The sequence below is a fragment of the Brassica napus genome, chromosome C3, assembly GCF_020379485.1.
Source record: "Brassica napus cultivar Da-Ae chromosome C3, Da-Ae, whole genome shotgun sequence".
Classification (NCBI taxonomy): domain Eukaryota; kingdom Viridiplantae; phylum Streptophyta; class Magnoliopsida; order Brassicales; family Brassicaceae; genus Brassica; species Brassica napus.
Window position 1 is genome coordinate 49,682,450 of NC_063446.1, and position 19,509 is coordinate 49,701,958.

Genomic DNA, 19,509 nt, shown 5'->3' on the forward strand with positions numbered 1-19,509 from the left:
AACTGCTTAATGAAAATATGAAGCATCTCATGCTAAAGAGTACTTGAAGAGCTTGCATAGAAGGTTGTCCTCAGAGCCTCCATTGGATTTTGTTGGGGAAAAATACTCAGGTATTGAATTTCTCCAGACCCCCGGGCAGGACACTAGCCTCCGGGTCCCTACTAGAAGACGCTCCAGGTCCGACCCCTGCGACCATCTCTTCCTCCGGGTAAAATGGAAACCTTCCGATATGGGGATCCTTCCATATTTCCAAATATGGAAGAGTTTAACCCAATTGGCCAACTAGAACCGACCTAAAGACGACTATATAAGGGGAGCCCGAACCCTAGAACAGGGGATCGACACTTCGAGACTAAGAGACTAGAGCTAGGCGGCTAGAACTAGGGTTTATATACCAATCTATTGTAGTTCCTTCTTTTTGCTCTAATAAAGCATCTCTTTCAGTCTCATTTCGTTAATCCTTACAAAAGACAGGGCTTGTCCATCGTTCCATAGTGTAGACCCTAAAATGTACACTAAGTATTTGATAGTGTTTGATTGTAAAAACTAGCGAAGAAATAACGTGGGCAACGATATTCTCAGAACACAACGATATAATCAGGTCTGAGTCGTCGAAAATGGACTATATTTGTAGGTCAAATATCATAGAGATATCGGGAGAAGGAAGGATCGTGACTGAAGTACCCGTTAAGGGATCAAGTCTAAACGTAGTTAGGTTATCATCATCTCGAAGGAGATGTCGGTTTCATTGGTCTCGAGCGTGACATCGGCTTCTTCGGTTCTCGAGAGACACGTCAGTTTATCTCTTACCATCTTGGACAAGAGGTCGTTTGAGTTTGGTTGGGAAGTCTTTAAGCACTCAGGGTTCAATATCGGTGAACAAGGACTCGTGTCTTGTTCGTTGTAGTGGAGAGAATTCGACGTTGTGAGCATTACATAGACGTTATCGAGATGGTGGTGAAGAATGATATGGTCTCAAGTGGATGACGCTCTATCCCTCAATAAGCCATAATCCTCTTTAATTAAATAGGAAGATTGTGAACAATTGTACTCATGGTCGTGAGCTCCAAAAGTGGGATCCTTGTGAAGATCACTTTCTTGTCCTTTTATAGGACTTTTTCTTCATATTCTTTTGTTGTTACACGTGCTCCTCATCTTTAGCTTTGACTTATTCTCACGTTGAATGAGGCCGAGATTCTAGGAGGTCGACAACTAACATATTTGACCCTATCTAAAATAGTAATCAACGCCCAATATTAATGGAAGAGATTTGTACCAAATCTCGGTCCAACATTTGCCCCCCAGTTCTTCGAGTAAGGTGACGAGGTCGGAGAACGGAAAAGTCTTTTAACATCTGAAGCCACATGGCTCCGAATCGACTTTCCTCCAGAGAGTTCTTGAGGTCGTTTGATCTTAATTCTTTAATGATCAAAGTACGGATCTGATCCAGGTTGCTGGATGTATTGCATCAATTCGTTTGATCATTAAATGATCGACTTCGTTTATGTTTATGGGTTAAGACAAGAGTTCGAAGTAACCTGTTGGAGACGTCGTACGAGAGATGGAAATTAGATTGAGCTCACGGTTTTATTAATGTGGGTCGAGCTTACCAATGGAGTCGCTGATTTTAAGCAGTATGGAGAGTTACTTTGATTTCTCGTTGAAAATTTTTTTTTAGCAAGTTTATTTCTGTTTATGAGCTTTTGATGTGTCGATTCGGTTTATGTAATTATTTTTTGTTTGTGTATACGTGTTGTAATCCCAACGAATCATCAAGTCAATGCGAGATGATTGGCTACATGTCGATAGTCGAACTTTTACTTTGGTTTGGTTATAGGAGCAAGTTATAATCCTCGTCCTCAAGGTGTTTTGCGAGATAGAAGCTGATCAGGAATCTAACTCGCGGGCCAGCGGTGGCCTAAAGACATGGTTTATAGGTGTTGTTTTTGATACGGTCGATGAGAGTTTGGGTCGTTTGAGACCATGTGGTAAAACTCGCTAAGAGTTTGAGCTTGTTTAAAGTTGAAAATAGAGTTTAAGGATATTTCGAGCCAATTGAGACCGAAAAGTGAATCTCAATAGTAGTTCGAGCTACTGGTAGCGTGAGAATAATGTATAAAACATTTTGCGGTTATATAAGTTTATTTATGAAACTTGTGATTGAAATAGTGATTTGAAATTGATAATATATAAGTTGTAAAAGTAATGCGAGAATCTATTCTCTGATGCAATGTATTTATGTGTAAATAGATTAAAGATAATTGTTTACCGACATGGGTGTGTTATGGTTTTAACGACTGCGATCTAGCGGAGAAGAAATGTTGTTGGATGTTTGATCGGTTTTTCCTTGTGTAGTTGAGGAGAAGTTAATGCGGCTGTGAATTATTAACTTAATATGTGCACAATTCATAGTACGCCGTCGTGGACCATGTAGCGCGTACTGCCTCTTGCGGCTTTGCTTTTGTTTGGAAATATCGTTTAGACATGTGATCTTAGAATATTTCTGCGTGGTTTGTCCAAATTTATCGTTTTCCTTAACAGGAAATGATTTCGTTGTCGGAGCCTTTTAGTGATGCTTTGGATTTTGTTTGTTATTTTCCACGATTCGTTATAGATAAAATCTATTTGCTTCTTCAATGGAAAGGGATATACTGGCCCTTTAAGTAGTTCGAAATCATTTGAAGTCAGGCGTTCGATGGCTCTTTTCATAATGAAGTGGATGGATTTGTCACTTAAGGAGTGTAGAATGCAAGGCTTGAGCTTTCTTCGCGCCTCTCCGGTATTTTTTTTCAATCTGCTTGATATCATGCTCAATATATTTCTGGAGGCATGATAAGAGCTTGTTCAAAAGCTCACTATCGATCTGAGAGTGAAAAGTTTCATTGGCTCCTTGACTTCAGCTCTTTGGGAATTGTGTTGGTCGATATTCTTGAAGAGTCGAATTTGGCCACTGAGCTGCTAAGGTTCCATGGACATATGACTCATTGTTTTCTTGGAGCAAGATCCAGTTTCAGCTCCTCGAGCTTCTGCATCAGAGATAGAACTCGATGCCATTATTGGAGAACGGCGACTTGTCGATCGTTCATGTTTCACGAGCTTGTTAGAGGCCGAGTCTGTCTATTTTTAACTCGGATGAAAGATCTGTATTTGCTTAATGATAGTGGATATGTGTTTCATACAGTACGTATCTGCGTCATTAGGGTTTCGGGAACTCGATAGCTCGAGGGATTTTTGTGTTGCCTTTGGTAGGTCAAATTGATTGGAGCGCGAACTGGTAGGCTTTCGCGTTCGAGCTAGCTGATCCAATCTTTGCCCAGTCTATTGAGACTTAGGCTGTGGTGGTCTGATTTAGATTGCGGTGCTGTCGAGATGCTTCTACGGTCTTGAAATGTACAGATCGTAAAATGGAAAATTTGGGAGAACCTAGAGATTCTCTGTGGCTTGATCGTGTTACGTCAGTTGCGCTCAAATAGGACAAGTCGTCGAGATGATATGATTGTTAATAGTGTCTATCTTTGATCTTTGGTCTTCGTAGTGGGACCTTTGTCTTAATTCACAACCTCTGTTTGTTGGAAATGTCTCTCGACTCTTTTCTTTCCTTTTGAACAAACCAACTGTTGAAGGGTTGACAATAACCAGGTTATTTAAAATCCTTTGGCGGGATGTTTTCCCCCTAGTTCTTCAAGTGAGGTGAAGCCTTTAATCATGACTCCGAGCTCCCTTTTCTTTAATGAGAAGTTTTCCTCATTGGTCCTGAGCAAGCCATCGGCTTCGTCGGTTTTGAATGGTACGTCAGTTTTGGTTAACGAGTTCAACATCGTGATCATGATAGAAGAACTTGTACCCTTGTTCGTCTATCATAGTTATAATATGATCTCGGCTCTTATTATAATGAATACAGAGATTTTCTTATGTTGTAGGAAGATCGTAACGAAATGGTGTATCATCAACTTGAGATCTTGTTGGAATATGTTCGTGATGGGAGAGAACTGCTTCCATCGAACACATGACTGTATTTGGCTCTCGTTAGCTAACGAGAGTTTCCTGGTCGTCTTTTTATAATGCACATCCACTTCTCGTTTTCTTTTCGTGCGACAAATATCAATTATTGAATATCTTTCTTCTATAAACAATTATAATCATTTAACGCCAACAATCACATGATGATAGGAGTATGGTGATCTTTTAAATGTTTTCTCTTGAGCGGTGATAACTCTTCTTCGCTGGAAGGTGAGAGAGGAGTGCTTGTAGTCGTGGTTGCCCAACTTGTGAGCTTTCATTCATGGATGTCGCGTGGGTAGCAACCCTGGTTCAAGTCTCTTATGATTCGATTTATAATCATCTCGATTGTGACATCGATTTTGTTGCCTTCAGTCGGAAGCTTTCTTCATCGATCTCGAGCAAGATATTAGCTTCATCGGTCTTGAGCAAGAGATCGAGTTCATGTAAATATCATCATATGAAAATGAGCTCTTACCCTCATTCATCAGTATGAGCAGGTTTGTTTTCGTAACTTTCTTATCTTCAGCGAATAGAAAAAAACGTATTCTTTGTGAAGAGTAGTAAAGAAATGCATCTCGTCTTCTTCTCGTTGAATAATCGAGTGGTGGGGGAAGCGTTTAACCATTATAAAAACATAATGTTTCAGTTACGTGGGAATGAAGTAATCATCAAAGTCGCTGCTCTTGCTGAGCGAGGGGAATTCTCTTTAACTCACGAGCTCTTCAGCCTTGGGAAGTCGTTTGCGGTAAATCTCTCAAACTTATTGTAGTGGTGATCCCATCTCATTGTGATAGAAGTATGACGATTTTTTTACTTGTTCTTCCTTTTCCTATGAGAGCTCGCGCTCTTGTCTGACAAGAGGGTGGAAGAACACTACAAGAAAAAAGGCTATTGTTAGTGGCCAAAAAACGCTATCTAACGATACGATAGCGGTCTATGAAGCGCTGTATCATCGCCCGTCATAGTATGTCAGACACTTTAGATAGTGGTTTTTTGTACTGCTATCTTATTATTTATACTATAGTGCTTTTATATATGCAATTAAATTGTTTTTAATGGCGTCTATTTTTCACTATTATTTACATTGATAAAAAATTTTAAAAAAAATTAATCGTAAAATAAAATTAAAATATATAATAAATTAATTTTGATTTACAAAATACTCGAATTTGGTTTACAAATTAAAATTGTTATATAACTAAACCTAAAAGATATTCCACAGTTCTTATATTTTAAAAATAACCAGATATTTTAAAAATATCTAATCTAACTCTCATCTTATTAACCCTAATCAAAACCTAATTTCCTCGCCAACTTCTCCGTTCTTCGCCGCAAGCCCCATGACCACCATCTCTTCTCACGACCACCAGCTTCTCTGTCGCATCCTCGCCACAAGCCCCATGACCTCCACTCTGCTCGCGACCACCAGATTCTCCGTCGCCTCCTCACCGCAAGCCCATGACCACCAGATTCCTCTTCCCCTGTCTTCTCTGTCTCAGCGGAGAGAAGCTCGGGCCACCGCCGTCATCCTTTTCCTCTATCTCCTCCGGTGCTCCACCTTGCCACTAGTGCTCCATTTTCCACCTTGCCACTGACGCTGCTATGCCATCTCTGTTTATCACTCACCATCTCTGAATCTCTTGAATATAAAGGATCTGGAAAGACAAGATCTATTTCTCTGCTCTCAAAAAAAAAAACTAATCTAACAGGAATCAAAACCACAGAACTCACGGAAGCTACGAGAGAGAGAGAGAGAGAGAGAGAGAGAGAGAGAGAGAGAGAGAGAGAGAGAGCAGGGGAAGCTTCAGCAGCACACAGATGCTGATACCGTCGGAGAGGTTTGTTTGTGTGGCCGTCTAGGGTTCTTTGTGACTCTTGGTATGCTCGCTGTTGTGGAAGACAAAGCTTCGAGGAGGATGAACCAGAGGATAAGACAGGAGTGGAGACTTGACTCTCTAGATAAGGAGAAGAAAAAACTTTGTGAATTTAGTATAGCAAGAGAGAGTTGAGAAAAAAAAACTATCGTAAGAAAGAAGATCGATCTTAGGCCACAAGATCAAAACAATCAATGGCCTCATATTGTAATCCTAATTTTGATAGATTGGCCAATAAAGAGAAATGACGAGGATTGAGTAAAATTGAGAGAGAGAGAGAGAGAGAGAGAGAGAGAGAGAGAGAGAGAGAGAGAGAGAGAGAGAGAGAGAGAGAGAGAGAGCAGGGGAAGCTTCAGCAGCACACAGATGCTGATACCGTCGGAGAGGTTTGTTTGTGTGGCCGTCTAGGGTTCTTTGTGACTCTTGGTATGCTCTCTGTTGTGGATGACAAAGCTTCGAGGAGGATGAACCAGAGGATAAGACAGGAGTGGAGACTTGACTCTCTAGATAAGGAGAAGAAAAAACTTTGTGAATTTAGTATAGCAAGAGAGAGTTGAGAAAAAAAAACTATCATAAGAAAGAAGATCGATCTTAGGCCACAAGATCAAAACAATCAATGGCCTCAAATTGTAATCCTAATTTTGATAGATTGGCCAATAAAGAGAAATGACGAGGATTGAGTAAAATTGATTTGTGACAATTGGATTAAAAGCAATCAATGGTTGAAAATTAATCACTCAAAAACTGTTTATATTTAATAGTTATTTTAGAAATTACAATTTTATGGTTAACTAATTTTATTTATATAAAACATAAATTATCATTTACATTTATAAAGTTAATGATATATAACATTAACAAAGTGACTATATTTCATTTTTATCTAAAAATCCCATACAAGTGCATTTATATAAAGTATATATGTAAATAAATTTAAGATTTATATATAATTAGTGTAAATTACATATATAAATAAAATTAATATTTTATGATTTATAATTTTAAAATTGATGCATTAAATTTTAAAAAGTTTTATTTAGAGACTATATTTAGAGTTTGGAACTTAAAATAAAGGTTTAGGTATAGGGTTTGAGGGTTAAAAGTTTGGAAGTATTAAATTTAAGATTTGAGATTAATTTTTCTAAAAGATTGATTTTTTAGCTTATATTTAAGATTTGGAGTTAAATTTAAGTTTTGTTAAAATAGTAGAGTTAAGTTTTGTATTTAGAGTTTAGGATGCAAAAACTTGTTTAGGGTTTAGGGATTCAAAAGGCAAACATAATGTTTTATTATGTTTTGCTATTAAACCATAAGCTATCATAGCATTTCTAAATATACCACTCTATCATAGCGTTTCCGAATATACAAACGCTATGTTAAAACTACGCGTATGCCAACCATAGCACAATCGGAAAAAACACTATGTTGTCCTGCTATTAAAACACGAATTTCTTGTAGTGGAAGATTTTTATTCTCAAGGTAGTAATATCGTTCTGCTAATATTTCTCTCCATTCTTGGTTTTGTCTAGTTGGTTTGTCGGATGAAGGATTATATTCTGGCCAAATACGTTACCGTATTTGACTCGTGAAGCAAACGGCGAACATGCAAATGGGCTTTAAGACTCAGGCTCTTCTTCTTTGAAAAGTTTGTATCTTTGTTCAAGATTAAAATGAAAATATGATTCGTTTCTCGTTTTAATATGGACACGTTTTTACTTTGTGCATCATACATAGAATCGAGTGTCTTCCCTTCTCAAATAGTCTAAATTGTTTTGTTGTTAATAATCACGTCCAGGCAGACATGGTTTAATGAATGATAGATCGTACCAGGTCGGGAGGATGATTTCATCAGTCTTGAGCAAGATGTTAGTTCAGTCTCGAGCGAAGCGTTTCCCTTCATCGGTCTCGAGCAAGATGTCAGCTTTATCAGTTTCGTTGTCTCGAGTGAGACGTTGGCTTCATCAGTCTCCCGGTTTCTTCAATTATCTCCTTGGACAAGATGTTGGTTTCATTGGTCTCCAGCGAGACCGATCGACGTGAAACAGCTATATTCCTTCCTTGAGTTTTGTTGATAAACGTTAACCTTCTACGGAGATGTGTTCGCACTGAAGGCTTGATATAAATTTTTCTCCTTCTCGTCCAACCAATCACGTGGTGGAATAGGCTATTTCTTTATTTTATAATCGAGTGAAAGACATGTGTTACCTTCGGTGTTGTTTCTCTCGTTGAACCAAAGAAGTCTTTAGGGGCTCGTGCTACTTCTTTGGGAAGTGGAGAAGTCTTCATAGTGAAAGATGTCTACGGTTTTGGCTCCTTGAGGTCCACGAATTATCGTTTGTCACCTTTCCATCAAACGGTGGTGAGGATATTCCTTGTTTCCTTGTCGGTGTTTTGCTCCAAGAGAGATATGGTGTAATCATCATAAAAGAGGAAGTCAAAACCAATTCACAGGGCACAAAGGACTATCATTTATTTTTGGTGGAAGAAGATCCTCATTATCATGAAATCATAATAATATATTTCTGTTTGTTTACGATTTTCTCCATCCTCAGATGGGAAGTCTCGTTGAGCTGATTTGCTGGAGGAAAGATTCTGGTTTGGTCAAATACGTGACCGTGTCATGAAGAAAATAACGAGCACATTAGTGGTCTTTAAGAGCCCGTACTCTTCTTCTTTGGAAAGTGGAGAACTCCGGTCTCTAGACGTCTCTTCGATACAGATATCGAGCTATCGAGGGTCGGTCATACTTAGTTTTTTGTACACATTCCGAAACGTGCTCAAGGTATTGCGTTTCGGCGTCTTTAGATTCTTCCTTGGTTTTGATCATCTATTGATTGAGGATTCCTGCTTGATTCGTGGTAAGACATTTTTCTTCGCTTTGTTCTAAGACCATCTTCTGTTGATAATCGCTTTGATGCATCTGTTCGGTTAGCAACCTCTCTCGTGTTGGGCGATCATTTGACTGGACCAGATCTCGTCGTCGGTCTCCTGCGGTTTGAGGACATTATCAGTGAAATTCGGCGAGATGAATTATTTTTATCAGTAACAGAGATTCGATTTGGCTGAAGTCGGAATTGAATCTCATGTTTCGTTTCTAGTTACGATCTAGTAAGATCGATGTCATCGTGATGGGATGGTTCGTTTGTCGCGATATTGGACACCATATAAGATGGATCCACTTTCGTGCTTACAAGCCATAGATCGGGTTCCTAGCAAGGATGTTTTTCGTTTCTCTTCCCCACAGTCGGCGCCAAAATGTAGATCCTAAAATCCACACTAAGTATTTGATAGTGTTTGATTGTAAAAATTAGGGAAGAAATAACGTGGGCTACAATATCCTCAGAACACAACGATATAATCAGGTCTGAGTCGTCGAAAATGGACTATATTCGTAGGTCGAATATCATAGAGATATCGAGAGAAGCAAGGATCGTGACTGAACTCAGGATCAAGCTGCCTACGTACCCGTCAAGGGATCAAGTCTAAACGTAGTTCGGTTATCATCATCTCGAAAGAGATGTCGGTTTCACCGGTCTCGAGCGTGACATCGGCTTCTTCGGTTCTCGAGAGAGACGTCGGTTTATCTCTTACCATCTTGGACGAGAGGTCATTTGAATTAGGTCGGGAAGTCTTTAAGAACTCAGGGTTCAATATCGGCGAATAAGGACTCATGTCTTGTTTGTTGTAGTGGAGAGAATTCGACGTTGTGAGCATTACATAGACGTTATCGGGATGGTGGTGAAAAATGATATGGTCTCAGGTGAATGACGCTCTATCCCTCAATAAGCCATAATCCTCTTTAATTAAATAGGAAGATCGTGAACAATTTTATTCATGGTTGTGAACCCTCGTGAGCTCCAAAAGTGGTATCCTTGTGAAGATCACTTTCTTGTCCTTTTATAGGACTTTCTCTTCATATTCTTTTGTTGTTACACGTGCTCCTCATCTTTAGCTTTGACTTATTCTCACGTTTAATGAGGCCGAGATTCTAGGAGGTCGACAACTAACATATTTGACTCTATCTAGAATAGTAATTAACGCCCAATATTAATGGAAGAGATTTGTACCAAATCTCGGTCCAACACATAGTACTCACAAAGATCCTACACAAAAATTCCCTAACAGATTTGAGAGTAAAACGTGGAACTTATGGGCTTGACTTTGATTTCTTGAACAGCTACAAGTTTCCTCATCTATAAGTTCTAAAATGCTCCATAATCTCCACATTACTCCAAACATGCTTGGACCTAAAAAGACTCTAAAATAGACTCCAAGGACTTATACCATGGTCAAAATGTGGTAAAATCCATGGTATATCATTGGTATTTCAGATAGACTATCCCATTGGAGACCATCTTACTCGTCATCGTATGGTAGGCAAAGTATTGTATCAGCTAGATCTCTGATTAGCAAATGGCTAATCAAAAGGGTGGGAATATGATCATCTATTTCGGTATGGAATGATCTTTGGATGCTATCCACCCGCCAGAGACAGGCAAATAGTAAATTAGCTCACTTTGATCATGCGCTTACGGTAGATAAGCTCATCAACCCTACATCACGTATGTGGAATTCAGTTCAGGTTATTAATCACTTAGTGGAATCGGAGAATGCAATGCTGATTGAAAGTATGTCACTAAGTCGATTCCAGATCACATATAAAGATGGAAGGCACTTTACACAATCAGGAAAGTATACGGTTAAGTCTGGATATAAGGTGAAGCATCTCTACCCAAATAGAGCAAGATCGCCTACAGTTTCTGGCCTAGATACAAAGGCCCTATGAGCTCACTTATGGACAATAAAACACCCACCAAAATTGAAATATTTTATCTGAAAAATTGTTTCAGGTTCTTTATCAATGAGAAAGAATATATGGAGTAGAAGGATAACATGTGGTGTACTTTGTGAAAGATGTGGAGCAAAGGAAGAAACGATCAACTACATACTATTTGAATGCCCTTCAGCCATTCATGTATGGGCCTAATCCAGAATTCCGAACTCACCGTGAAGCTTTCCCATGCAATCTGTTTTCGCGAATATGGACTATTTTTGGAGGATTACACCTTACATAGAAATGCACAATTCACCTAATTTTTTGGTATATTTGGAAAGGGTGAAATGATAAGATCTTTAATGGATTTGATATAGACCCCAAGGATACCCTCTGGTTAGCAGATACACAAGCAATACTTTGGAAAGCGGCTCAAAATCCATTGATACAACATGTAGCGCAGACAGTAACCTCACAGACTATGGAGGAGGAAAATAAAAATTTGTCTCGATAGGAAGGTAGAGCTTCATATACGGCTCATAGAAGGATATATAAGCTTTCTCTATACATGGTTGGTATAACACACTTGAGGGCTTTGATGGTTTAGTGAGGGCAAGGAATACACGAAGAAGTCTATAGCACACTTGAGGGCTTTGATGGTTTGGTGAGGGCAAGGAATACAAGAAATAGTCTATCTCCATTCCATGTGGAATTCAAAGAATTTATGGGCAATGGAATGTATGAGAAACTTATGACAATTTCATGTGATGTTTGCAATGGATTGTTCTCAGTTGGTCAAGATGGTTACGGAACCAGAAGAATGACATGCTTTTGCAACTTACTTAGAAGAAATCCAATGGATCCAAGAAAGTTTTGTAACTTTCGAGTTCACGCATGTTCCAAGGACTAAAAACATACGAGCGGATAGTCTTGCTCGAGGTGCTCGCAATCAACTGGCTCATTTTATCTTTATAGACTTAAAGTCCTATTTTGGTTTAGCAGAGTTTTAATCGAGTGTGTTTATACTGATGACAAAGATATATTGTAAAGGTTAAATTAAATTTTTTTTTTGTCATCAGTTTAAACAGACTCATACTGACTCTGCAAACCAAACTGATAACTCTGCATCCATGTGAACGACGAAAAACGATTGTTTTCTGGCACTGCGTGCGAGACTATCCGCCTGTAAATTCTCCGTTCGAGGTACATGAATAATCTCTGAACTGAGGAAACTTATCGTCAAAGTCTTTATGTCTTCCAAATAACTTTCAAACGCCGGTCATTCTTCTGGTTCCGAAACCATCTTCACCAATTGAGAACAATCTGTAGCAAACGTGACCTGAAACTGATGTAAGTTCCCCATACACTCCATTTCCCATATCAGCGCTTCCATCTCCGAATGTATAGGTGAGAGACTTGACCGAATGTTTCTTGCCCCCATCAATCCATCAAAACCCTCGAGAATGCTATACCAACCTTTCCCTGAATAAGGATCCTTATCTTTCCATGAACCATTGATAAAACACCAGCATCCTGTGATTATTGGAAGGTGCCTAACCTCCACTTGTTGTGATGCTTGTTGTATGTTCAGCATCTGTGCTTCAGCCCAAAGTGTTGATTATGTTTCCGCTAGATTGAGCGTGTCTCTCGGATCAATGTTCAAATTACTAAAAACTTTGAGGTCGGAGAACGGAAAAGTCTTTTAACATCTGAAGCCACGTGGCTCCGAATCGACTTTCCTCTAGAGAGTTCGTGAGGTCGTTTGATCTTAATTCCTTCATGATCAAAGTACGGATCTGATCCAGGTTGCTGGATGTATTGCATCAATTCGTTTGATCATTAAATGATCGACTTCGTTTATGTTCATGGGTTAAGAAAAGAGTTCGAAGTAACCTGATGGAGACGTCGTACGAGAGACGGAAATTAGATTGAGGTCACGGTTTTATTAATGTGGGTCGAGCTTACCAATGGAGTCGCTGATTTTGAGCAGTATGGAGAGTTACTTTGATTTCTCATTGAAATTTTTTTTTAGCAAGTTTATTTCTGTTTATGAGCTTTTGATGTGTCGATTCGGTTTATGTAATTATTTTGCGTTTGTGTAAAGGTGTTGGAAATATTAATCCCAACGAATCATCAAGTCAATACGAGATGATTGGCTACACGTCGATAGTCGAACTTTTACTTTGGTTCGGTTATAAGAGCAATTTATATTGCTCATCCTCGAGGTGTTTTGCGAGACAGAAGCTGATCAGGAATCTAACTCGCGGGCCAACGGTGGCCTAAGGACGTGGTTTATAGGTGTTGTTTTTGATACGGTCGATGAGAGTTTTGGTCGGTTGAGACCGTGTGGTAAAACTCGCTAAGAGTTTGAGCTTGTTTAAAGTTCAAAAAGAGTTTAAGGATATTTCGAGCCAATTGAGACCGAAAAGTGAATCTCAATAGTAGTTCGAGCTACTGGTAGCGTGAGAACAATGTATAAAACATTTTGCAGTTATATAAGTTTATTTATGAAACTTGTGATTTGAAATAGTGATTTGAATTTGATAATATATAAGTTGTAAAAGTAATGCGAGAATCTATTCTCTGATGCAATCTATTTATGTGTAAATAGATTTAAAGATAATTGTGTACCGACATGGGCGTGTTCTGGTTTTAACGACTGCGATCTAGCGGAGAAGAAATGGTGTTGGATGTTTGATCGGTTTTTTCTTGTGTAGTTGATGAGAAGTTGATGTGGCTGTGAATTATTAACTTGATATGTGCACAATTCGTAGTATGCTGTCGTGGACCATGTCGCGCTTACTGCCTCTTGCGGCTTTGTTTTTGTTTGGAAATATCGTTTAGACAACATGTGATTTTAGAAAATTTCTGCGTGGTTTGTCCAGATTTATCGTTTTCCATAACATGAAATGATTTCGTGGTCGGAGCCTTTTAGTGATTCTTTGGATTTTGTTTGTTATTTTCCACGATTCTTTACAGATGAAATCTATTTGCTTCTTCTACGGAAAGGGATATACTGGCCCCTTAAGTAGTTCGAGATTGTTTGAAGTCAGGCGTTTGATGGCTCTTTTCATAATGAAGTGGATGGATTTGTCACTCAAGGAGTGTAGAATGCAAGGCTTGAGCTTTCTTCGCGCCTCTCCGGTATTTTTGTTTCGATCTGCTTGATATCATGCTCAATATATTTCTGGAGGCACGATAAGAGCTTGTTCAAAAGCTCACTATCGATCTGAGAGTGCAAAGTTTCATTGGCTTCTTGACTTCAGCTCTTTGGGAATTGTGTTGCTCGATATTCTTGAAGAGTCGAACTCGGCCACTGAGCTGCTAAGGTCCCGTGGACATATGACTCGTTGTTTTCGTGGAGCAAGATCCAGTTTCGGCTCCTCGAGCTTCTGCATCAGATATCGAACTCGATGCCATTATTGGAGAACGGCGACTTGTCGATCGTTCGTGTTTCACGAGCTCGTTAGCCGAGTCTGTCTATTTTTAACTCGGATGCAAGATCTGTATTTTCTTAATGATAGTGGATATGTGTTTCATACAGTTTGTATCTTCGTCATTAGGGTTTTGGGAACTCGATAGCTCGAGGGATTTTTGTGTTGCCTTTGGTAGGTCGGTCAAATTGATTGGAGCGCAAACTGGTAGGCTTTCGCGTTCGAGCTAGCTGATCCAATCTTTGCCCAGTCTATTGAGACTTAGGCTGTGGTGGTCTGATTTGGATTGTGGTGCTGTCGAGATGCTTCTACGGTCTAGAAATGTACAGATCGTAAAATGGAAAATTTGGGAGCACCTAGAGATTCTCCGTGGCTTGATCGTATTACGTCGGTGGCACTTAAATAGGACAAGTCGTCGAGATGATATGACTGTAAATAGTGTCTCTCTTTGATCTTTGGTCTTCATAGTGGGACCTTTGTCTTAATTCACAACCTCTGTTTGTTGGAAAAGTCTCTCGACTCTTTGCTTTCCTTTTGAACAAACCAACGGTAGAAGGGCTGACAATAACCGGGTTTTTTTTAAATCCTTTGTCGGGATGTTTTCCCCCCAGTTCTTCAGGTGAGGTGACGTGGTTGTAGAACGGAGAAGCCTTTAATCATGACTCTGAGCTCCCTTTTCTTTAATGAGAAGTTTTCCTCATTGGTCCTGAGCAAGCCATCGGCTTCGTCGGTTTTGAATGGTACCTCGGTTTTGGTTAACGAGTTCAACATCGTGATCGTGATAGAAGAACTTGTACCCTTGTTTGTCTATCATAGTTATAATATGATCTCGGCTCTTATTATAATGAATACAGAGATTTTCTTATGTTGTAGGAAGATCGTTACGAAATGGTGCATCATCAACTTGAGATCTTGTTGGGCTATGTTCGTGATGGGAGAGAACCGCTTCCATCGAACACAGGACTGTATTTGGCTCTCCTTAGCTAACGATAGTTTCCTGGCCGTCTGTTTATAACGCACATCCACTTCTCGTTTGCTTTTCGTGCGGCGAATATCAATTATTGAATATCTTTCTTCTATAAACAATTAGAATCATTTAACGCCAACAATCACATGATGATAGGAGTATGGTGATATTTTTAATGTTTTCTCTTGAGCGGTGAGAACTCTTCTTCGCTGGAAGGTGAGAGAGGGGTGCTTATATTCGTGGTTGCCCAACTTGTGAGCTTTCGTTCATGGATGTCGCGTGGGTAGCAACCCTGGTTCAAGTCTCTTATGATTCGATTTATAATCATCTCGATTGAGAAATCGATTTTGTTGCCTTGAGTCGGAAGCTTTCTTCATCGATCTCGAGCAAGATATTAGCTTCATCGGTCTCAAGCAAGACATCGAGTTCATGTAAATATCATCATATGAAAATGAGATCTTACCCTCATTCATCAGTATGAGCAGGTTTGTTTTCGTAACTTTCTTATCTTCAGCGAATAGAAAAGAACGTATTCTTTGTGAAGAGTAGTAAAGAAATGCATCTCGTTTTCTTCTCGTTGAATAATCGAGTGGTGGGGGAAGCGTTTAACCATCATAAAAACATAATGTTTCAGTTACGTGAGAATGAAGTAATCATCAAAGTCGCTGCTCTTGCTGAGCGAGGGGAATTCTCTTTAACTCACGAGCTCTTCAGCCTTGGGATGTCGTTTGCGGTAAATCTCTCAAACTTATTGTAGTGGTGATCCCATCTCATTGTGATAGAAGTATGACGGTTTTTTTACTTGTTATTCCTTTTCCTATGAGAGCTCGCGCTCTTGTCTGGCAAGAGGGTGGAAGAACACTACAAGAAAAAAGGCTATTGTTAGCGGCCAAAAAACGCTATCTAACGATACGGTAGCGGTTTATGAAGCGCTGTATCATCGCCCGTCCTAGTAGGTCAAACACTTTAGATAGTGGTTTTTTGTACTGCTATCTTATTATTTATACTATAGTGCTTTTATATATGCAATTAAATTGTTTTTAATGGCGTCTATTTTTCGTTATTATTTACACTGATAAAAATTAAAAAAAAAATTAATCGTAAAATAAAATTAGAATATATAATAAATTTATTTTGATTTACAAAATACTTGAATTTGGTTTACAAATTAAAATTGTTATATAACTAAACCTAAAAGATATTCCACAGTTCTTAAAAACAACAAAGCACAACTAAAACTTAAATCTAATCTAACTCTCATCTTAATTAACCCTAATCAAAACCTAATTTCCTCGCCACCTTCTCCGTTCCTCGCCGCAAGCCCCATGACCACCATCTCTTCTCACGACCACCAGCTCTCCGTCGCATCCTCGCCGCAAGCCCCATGACCTCCACTCTGCTCGCGACCACCAGATTCTCCGTCGCCTCCTCTCCGCAAGCCCATGACCATCAGATTCCTCTTCCCCTGTCTTCTATGTCTTAGCAGAGAGAAGCTCGGGCCACCGCCGTCATCCTTTTCCTCTATCTCCTCCGGTGCTCCACCTTGCCACTAGTGCTCCGTCTTCCACCTTGCCACTGACGCTGCTATGCCATCTCTGAATCTCTTGAATATAAAGGATCTGGAAAGACAAGATCTATTTCTCTGCTACAAAATCTCAAAAAAAAAAACCAAATCTAACAGGAATCAAAACCACAGAACTCACGGAAGCTACGAGAAAGAGAGAGAGAGAGAGAGAGAGAGAGAGAGAGAGAGAGAGAGAGCATGGGAAGCTTCAGCAGCACACAGATGCTGATACCGTCGGAGAGGTTTGTTTGTGTGGCCGTCTAGGGTTCTTTGTGACTCTTGGTATGCTCGCTGTTGTGGATAACAAAGCTTCGAGGAGGATGAACCAGAGGATAAGACAAGAGTGGAGACTTGACTCTCTAGCTAAGGAGAAGAAAAAACTTTGTGAATTTAGTATAGCAAGAGAGAGTTGAGAAAAAAAACTCTCGTAAGAAAGAAGATCGATCTTAGGCCACAAGATCAAAACAATCAATGGCCTCAAATTGTAATCCTAATTTTGATAGATTGGCCAATAAAGAGAAAGGACGAGGATTGAGTAAAATTGATTTGTGACCATTGGATTAAAAGCAATCAATTGTTGAAAATTAATCACTCAAAAACTGTTTATATTTAATAGTTATTTTAGAGATTACAATTTTATTGTTAACTAATTTTATTTATATAAAAAATAAATTATCATTTACATTTATTAAGTTACTGATATATAACATTAACAAAGTGACTATATTTCATTTTTATCTAAAAAATCCATACAAGTGCATTTATATAAAGTATATATGTAAATAAATTTAAGATTTATATATAATTAGTGTAAATTACATATGTAAATAAACTTAATATTTTATGATTTATAATTTTAAAATTGATGCATTAAATTTTAAAAGTTTTTATTTAGAGACTATATTTAGAGTTTGGAACTTAAAATAAAGTTTTAGGTATAGGGTTTGAGGGTTAAAAGTTTGGATGTATTAAATTTAAGATTTGAGATTAATTTTTCTAAAAGATTGATTTTTAGCTTATATTTAAGATTTGGAGTTAAATTTAAGTTTTGTTAAAATATTAGAGTTAAGTTTTGTATTTAGAGTTTAGGATGCAAAAACTTGTTTAGGGTTTAGGGATTCAAAAGGCAAACATAACGTTTTATTATGTTTCGCTATTAAACCATAAGCTATCATAGCATTTCTAAATAGACCACTCTATCGTAGCGTTTCCGAATATACAAACACTATGTTAAAACTACGCGTATGCCAACCATAGCACAATCGGAAAAAACGCTATGTTGTCCTGCTATTAAAACACGAATTTCTTGTAGTGGAAGATTCTTATTTACAAGGTGGTAATATCGTTCTGCTAATATTTCTCTCCATTCTTGGTTTTGTCGAGTTGCTTTGTCGGATGAAGGATTATATTCTGGCCAAATACGTTACCGTATTTGACTCGTGAAGCAAATGGCGAACATGCTAATGGTCTTTAAGACTCGGGCTCTTCTTCTTTGAAAAGTTCGTGTCTTTGTTCATTAGTATAATGAAAATATGATTCGTTTCTCGTTGTAATATGGACACGTTTTTACTTTGTGCATCATGCATAGAATCAAGTGTCTTCCCTTCTCAAATAGTCTAAATCGGTTTGTTGTTAATAATCACGTCTAGGCAGACATGGTTTAATGAATGATCGATCACACCAGGTCGGGAGGATGATTTCATCAGTCTTGAGCGAGACATTAGTTCAGTCTCGAGCGAAGCGTTTCCCTTCATCGGTCTCGAGCAAAATGTCGGCTTTATCAGTTTTGTTGTCTCGAGCGAGACGTTGGCTTCATCAGTCTCCCGGTTTCTTCAATTATCTCCTCGGACAAGACGTTGGTTTCATTGGTCTCGAGTGAGACCAATCGACATGAAACCGCTATATTCCTTCCTTGAGTTTTGTTGATAAACGTTAACCTTCTACGGAGATGTGTTCGTACTAAAGGCTTGATATAAATTTTTCTCCTTCTCGTTCAACCAATCACGTGGTGGAATAGACTATTTTTTATTTTATAATACAATGAAAGACATGTGTTACCTTCGATGTTGTTTCTCTCGTTGAACCAAAGAAGTCTTTAGGGGCTCGTGCTTCTTCTTTGGGAAGTGGATAAGTCTTCATAGTGAAAGATGTCTACAGTTATACCTCCTTGAGGTCCACGAATTCTCGTTTGTCACCTTTTCATCAAACGGTGGTGAGGATATTCCTTGTTTCCTTGTCGGTGTTTTGCTCCAAGAGAGTAATCATAATAAAAAGAGGAAGTCAAAACTAATTCACAGGGCACAAAAGACTATCATTTATTTTTGGTGGAAGAAGATCCTCATCATCATGAAATCATAATAATATATTTCTGTTAGTTTACGATTTTCTCCATCCTCCAATGGGAAGTCTCGTTGAGCTGATTTGCTGGAGGAAGGATTCTGGTCTGGTCAAATACGTGACCGTGTCATGAAGAAAATAACGAGCACATTAGTGGTCTTTAAGAGCCCGTACTCTTCTTCTTTGGAAAGTGGAGAACTCCGGTCTCTAGAGATCCCTTCGATACAAATATCGAGCTCTCGAGGGTCGGCCATACTTAGTTTTTTGTACACATTCCGAAACGTGCTCGAGGTATTGCCTTTCGGCCTCTTTAGATTCTTCCTTTCTTTTGATCATCTATTGATTGAGGATTCCTGCTCGGTTCTTGGTAATGTCTTTTTCTTCGCTTTGTTCTAAGACCATCTTCTGTTGATAATCACTTTGATGCATCTGTTCGGTTAGTAATCTCTCTCTTGTTGGGCGATCATTTGACTGGACCCGAACTCGTCGTCAGTCTCCTGCGGTTTGAGGACATTATCTGTGAAATTCGGCGAGATGAATTATTTTTATCAGTAACA